Source organism: Sinocyclocheilus anshuiensis, unplaced genomic scaffold (assembly GCF_001515605.1).
Source record: "Sinocyclocheilus anshuiensis isolate Anshui unplaced genomic scaffold, SAMN03320099.WGS_v1.1 scaffold861, whole genome shotgun sequence".
NCBI classification, from domain to species: domain Eukaryota; kingdom Metazoa; phylum Chordata; class Actinopteri; order Cypriniformes; family Cyprinidae; genus Sinocyclocheilus; species Sinocyclocheilus anshuiensis.
In genome coordinates this window covers 481,160-487,573 of record NW_015554217.1, presented here as the reverse complement: position 1 = coordinate 487,573, position 6,414 = coordinate 481,160, and positions in this window count along the sequence as shown.

Genomic DNA, 6,414 nt, shown 5'->3' with positions numbered 1-6,414 from the left:
AAGACAGCAGGGGATGGAGATTATCACTCTTTGAGAGTATATACACACACAACAACTCTTCGCTTTCCTTCACTATCATTATGTCATTAACAGCAGTCAGAGCTGCAGAGACACAAGACATACAGCTTTATATTATGATAGAGATCAACAAGCCTGCAGTTTATAACACATTTATGCTGTTCGGAAGGGAATACCAGCATACTGCTTACTGCACACGTCATGATGCATACTACCTACTACTGTCTGTCTGTCTGTCTGTCTGTGCTCAAAAACCTCTTGTTTGCTTCTTTGTTCAATTTGCTTAATTCAGATGAGCTAATGCAACAATTCTTGAACACTTTCACTAAATTTCATTGCATTCAATCAATTTAAGTTTGTAAAATGAAAGTTGACAATCCATTTGCGTCGAGGCAACATGAATAATTTTTGTTGGCTGTAACCGGATGTATTAAAGGGGTCATATGATGCTTTTTTAAAGATCATTATTTTGTGTATTTGGTGTAACAGAATATGTTGGTATGCTTTAATGTTCAAAAAACACATTATTTTTCAAATACTGTACATTTATTGTAGGTTCTCTATGCCCCGCCTCTCTCAAACGCTTCGTTTTCTACAAAGTCCCTCCTTCCGACAAGCGCAGTCTGCTCTGATTGGCCAGTTGACCGTAGTCTGACATATTATTGGCATGTCTGTCTGTCTGTCTGTCTGTCTGTCTGTCTGTCTATCTATCTATGGCTTCAGGGAGTTGGGGACATCCAGCAGTATTCTAGGCTCATGATTCCCTTTGGTTTCATTGAAACCAAGATGCATGTGTACGTGTGTGTGTGTGTGTGTGTGTGTAAGCCCAGCTTTATCCATTACAGAACTCATCGTGGTGGAGGCCAAAGGTTCCTCCTGCAGAGAGAGGGTGTAACCTGTTAAAAGCAGAGAGAGAGATGGGAGCTGGTGGAGGGAGCTCTGTTTGTAATGAGCTTGGCGTGTGTCCAGTCTCAGAGCTGTGAGCTTAAAATTTTCCGTCAGGTTGAGTGAGGTTACCAGGTGTGTGTGTGTGTGTCCGTGTCCACGTGTGTGCTTTAGGTCCAGGGGTCTGATCTCATCTCTGAATTACAGAAACGCTTTCTCCTCATTCTATCCCACCTTCTCATGGTTCCCCTCGCTCTTTACTCTCTTTTTTTCCAAGACAATTACTCTCTCCTGTCAGAGCAGGCCCTCGTATTTCTGCCCAGTGCATTTCACCTGCCTACTTGTCTGTCTATCTGTCCATCCTGACGGCTTGCCGCCGGATCGCTCACTGTGCATAATTGTTTCTTGCCTTTTTGTTTTTCCTTCTCGGGTGTCTGTGTTTATGCTCATGTCTGTCCTGTCATCTCTCAGTCGAGCTCATTCTCATTTCCTCCACCAGTGAAATCACTGAGCCGCAAACAAGCCGACCTTAACAAGAAAATTTAAATTTACACCCGTCCTCCTTCGCTTATGAGAGAGAGAGTACAAAAATAAAGGAACAGAAATAGATGACAAAAAGGTTTTATGTCATGTAAAATGAGAGATTTATCCCATATTAAAAGATTTTGCAGGAATTTCATGTCATGCCTTCACTCAGATCTGACCTGTCTGTTCTGTAAACTCAGTTTAGAGAAGCATTGTGGGCTTTGAGATAAAATAACTGGCAGAGATAATCTTACACACACACACCGGAGACACTCATTCTTTCCAAAAGCCTTGACAACATTATTATTTTTTTTTTTATATATTTTGTTGAACGTGTTGACTCATGTAAAAATCCGACATGTTTACTTTTCCTAATGGGACATTTCTCTGCTCTGTATTTTCAGATAAGCTGGAGATGTGAGTGTATAAGTGTGTGTGTGAACTCAACACTTTAAGCCTTTAAAGTTGCATTACTTTATATCCACCCAAATTTCCTGCTATAGCTTTTGACGATGCCTTGTGAAGAGTGTAAATAAAAGACTGATGTCCTAATGCATAAATACACCAGTAAAATTTCCGTTTTATAGAGAACAAAATGTAAAGGAATCACAGTCGCTCACTGTCCACAACTATGAAAACCTGTATTTTATGAGCCAACCTTGGCTGTACGGACAAGACGGTTAGTGGTTGTGATTGATTATAGTTTATCATGTATCTTTCTGACAGCTTTCTCTCTCTCTTATTCTTTCTGTCTTTCCTACTTATTGTTCTTTTACCTTGAAACTTTAAAGACAGGGTGAGAAAAGGCTTACAGGTAAAATGCCAACATTTCATACACCACGACATCAAACATGCTCTTCAGGAGGAATCCCTAAAGGGTTAGTCACCTGTCAGAAACAGTTCAAGCTCACATAAACGAGACTTGACATTCTGAGTTGCCTAAACTACTTTGGAGGGATTAAAGCATTGAACATATGCTAATAAGATAACACGCATAGGACTGCAGTAAAGGGGTCATTGAATGAGAAATCTAATTTACTTACTGTATTTTCAGTACAAGATTTTTATGTAAAACATGAAAAAAATACGTCAAGTCAAGTACCCTTTATTTTTATGGCGCTTTATACACCAGAGATTGTTTCAAAGCAGTTTCGTCCTTTTTAAACTGGAGAGTAAGAGAATCAGTGATGCAAAGTTCAAATATGACGCAAATCAAAATTCTGTTCATATTAGTTTATTTTTAACAGGTCTGTTATCATTTATGTCAGACTTTAAAAGGATAGTTCAAAAAACTACTCACACTATTTTACTCACTCTCATTTAAACTTGTATGATTTTTTTTCCTCTGCAAAATGCAAAAAAAAAAAAAAAAAAAGATATTTCAAGTATACAATTCTTTTGAAGTAAATGTGAATTGCAGCATCTAATTAGCTATAATAGACTGGGGTCTGCAATATCTTTTTTTTTTTTTTTACTAAATTAATACTTTTATTTAGCAATGATGAATTAAATTCAACCAAACATGATAGTTCTGCATCATTTCAAACAGATTCTGTTCTTTTGAACTTTTATCTTATGAACTTTGATATTTATCACCAAATCAGCATATTAGAATGATTTCTGAAGGACATGTGACAAAGAACAATCTTAAAAGATGTTAAAGCAGAAAACATTATTTTTCACATTATTACTGTTTAGACTGAATTTTTTGATCAAATAAATGCAGCCTTGGTCAGCATAAGACACTACTTTTAAACAAGTAAAAATCTTACTGACCCCACATGTTTGAACAGTTGTGTATATATGACCCCTTCAATCTGGCATTTAGTCAGTGAACTAGTTGTCTGAAGGACTTTAACTCTGTTAGCCAAATTAGTTAACATACATACAGTTCTGTCACAAATGTGTCACGTTATTCCTGCAAATTACAGATATAAAGTCTCAGATGCACTTCCTGTGATGCTGAGACAGAGATGACCTTTACCCGCTGTCACTCATATGATCAGTATCGTACTACTGCAGCGTGTCTGGATGTTTGAACGTGACTTTGTATGTTTTTAATTTTTGATCGCTGTTAAACAGTTCTGCCTTTTTAGTACTGGCAAAAATAATATTGAACCCAAAACATTTAATGCAAAACAAGATATAAAGAATGTCAGTCATGTCATGTGCAGACTGCAATTTTTTTTAGTTTTAACCCTACAGTCTGCTTGCTGTCATTGTGTATGCCTTTAGAATGTGCATACAATATGTCTAGAAAGTCTCTTCAGGGGTATTTAATTGGATATTTAGCACTCGGTGGCCATAAACACTGTAAATTATATGAAACAACTTGCATTATGCAATGATGTAACATAGAGTACATTTCAAACAATGCTAGTATGCTACATGACCTCATTACATAGGCTACGTTTAATTAAATGGGTGGCTTCCAGAAAAAAAAAAAACTTACACTTTAAAGGGCTAGTTCGCCCCAAAATGAAAAAATGTCATTAATTACTCACCCTCATGTCGTTCCAAACCCGCAAGACCACCGTTCATCTTCGGAACACAAATTAAGATATTTTTGATGAAATCCGAGAGCTTTCTGACCCTGCATAGACAGCAAGGGAACTACTACGATCAAGGCCCAGAAACATAGTAAGGACATCGTTAAAATAGTCCATGTGACATCAGTGGTTCAACCTTAATTTTATGAAGCTACAAGAATACTTTATATGCACAAAGAAAACAAAATAATGAATTTATTCAACAATTTCTTCTCTTCCGGTCAGTCTCTGCCACCATTCACGATGGTACCACGACGCATGCGTGTGATGTTGCTGACACGGGAGCCAGCGTTCTGACGTAGAACACGCATGCACTGAGACTTGTTTACAAGCAGAGGAGTCCTAGTTCAAAATAAAACTGTATGAACCCCTCCACTGTAAACGTATGGAGCTGTATGAACCAATACAAGCTGTAAAGTAAACAGGGAGTGTTTGTCCGAACTCAACTGGTTTTGCAAGAGAACGCAAAGTTTCTCGGGAGAACGCAAAAGATTTGCAAAATATTTTTTCCTCCCACCTCGTATTTTTCCCACCACCATATCCCTTTAGGGGCTCCGTAATATTCTGCACATTTTGACAATGTCATTGAGCATATATTTGCATACTGCAAAAAAGTGTGTACACTAGGAAAAAAAGGGGAAAACTAAGATGGCACCCTTTCAAAAGGTACTAATATTTACACTTTAGGAACTAATATGTACTTTTAAAGTACTAATATGTATGTTTAAGGTATTTAGGTGTAAATAAGGTACAAATGTGTACCTTTTAGGTTTTGTACCTTAGGTTTCCACCCCAGTGATAGCTTTTACCTTTTTTCTGCAAGTGTAGTGTAGTATAGTAGTGTACTGTTCTTAACCATTTGTTGCGTTTTTTTTGTTTTGTTTTGTTTTTCTTTTAACTGCTCTTTATCCCGCTAGAGAGAAAGCTGGGAGTGTGTCCAATGGGCAATGAAGGAACTGATAACTCTCTAATTGGCCTGGCCACACTCCGCCACCTTCACCAATGAGAGAGCTTTTGTCATTACCGCTGCCAATAACTGACAGCTGTTTTGGTGTGAAAGCAAGGTTTTAAAACACCAGTTGGCCAGCCAGTTTAGGGGGAAAGGGACTATGCAGTTTCATGGTTATTTTTCCTCAAGATGTCTGTCTGGTCCTAGTCTTGTATTCCTGTTGCACATTATGTTTGTTTGTTTGTTTCTGTTTGCCTGTGTGCCTGTAATGTGGTATTAAAGCGATTTAAAACATGAAAATCAAGTAATTTTACAGAGTTTTTTCTTTGTTTATTGAAGGATCGTAATGATTCTGTAGATACACTGTTAGTTCATTATCAGTAGAAGAAATTTCCATTGTATTTCAGTATGCATAAATGATTATTGTTTGAGTAGAGCATGGCTTTAGCAAAAGCAAGGTCATGTGATTGATTCCCACGATACAGGCATATTGATTAAATGTATGAATACTGAATACAACATGAACCTTGAATGAAAGTTTCTTTGCATACAAGCTTCTGGAAAAAAAGAATGAATAAATAGGAAATGGACCTTTGCATCAGTAACCAAAAGATTTTCTCTCTTTGTTATGAGACATTTCATACAAACAGTGTAGGCAACTCACTACTGTTAAAATCATGTTGGAATGCTAATGAACACCATAAAGGCACAACTTGTAACTGTGAATATTGATGGTACAATTTAGTTTGTGTAGTGTTGACGGAAAAATATCAATAAACTTACTCCACAGCATTTTAGTATTTTAGAGATACTATTATATTTGTAATTTTTTTTTATTTTTATTTTTATATTTTCCATTTTCATTTTAATTAAGTTGTAGTGATTTTGTTTTTGTCTTTGGGAGTTTGTCTACATTGTTTTTTTTTTTTTAAACATCAAGTTCAAATAAAAATGAGAAATGTTGCCTTGGTAGATGCATTTTTTTTAATGTATTTATTTATTTTAGTTACCATTTATTTTATTTCAAGTCAAGAAAATGTTTTTATGGTTCTAGTTTTGCTTAACTATGATATCCCTGCTCCTTGTTTAGCAGGTTTGTGTGAAACTACCAAACTACATTTCCCATCATTCTCTGTGGCCGATGATAAAATACTCAATTGCACATCTAATGTGGACTGTTTGTTCTTTATTTTGTAATGACCCATTTATTCTGACCAAAATTACACAACTCATTGTATCTGTGATTTCTGAACTCCAAAGTAGGAACTTCTTCAGAAAGACTTGAGCATTTCACACAGCTTGTCTGTTGTGAGATCACCTTTAAAAACTTTCACTTTAAACTTCTATCACTGCCACTGATGTAATACACTGAGCATGTACTGCAGGCCCTCAGAGTGAAAGATCTTCCCATGAGAGTAAACACTTTCACCCCATAGAGGCACTTAACATTAAAAAATGCACCGCAACATTATGAGACCAGACAATGTG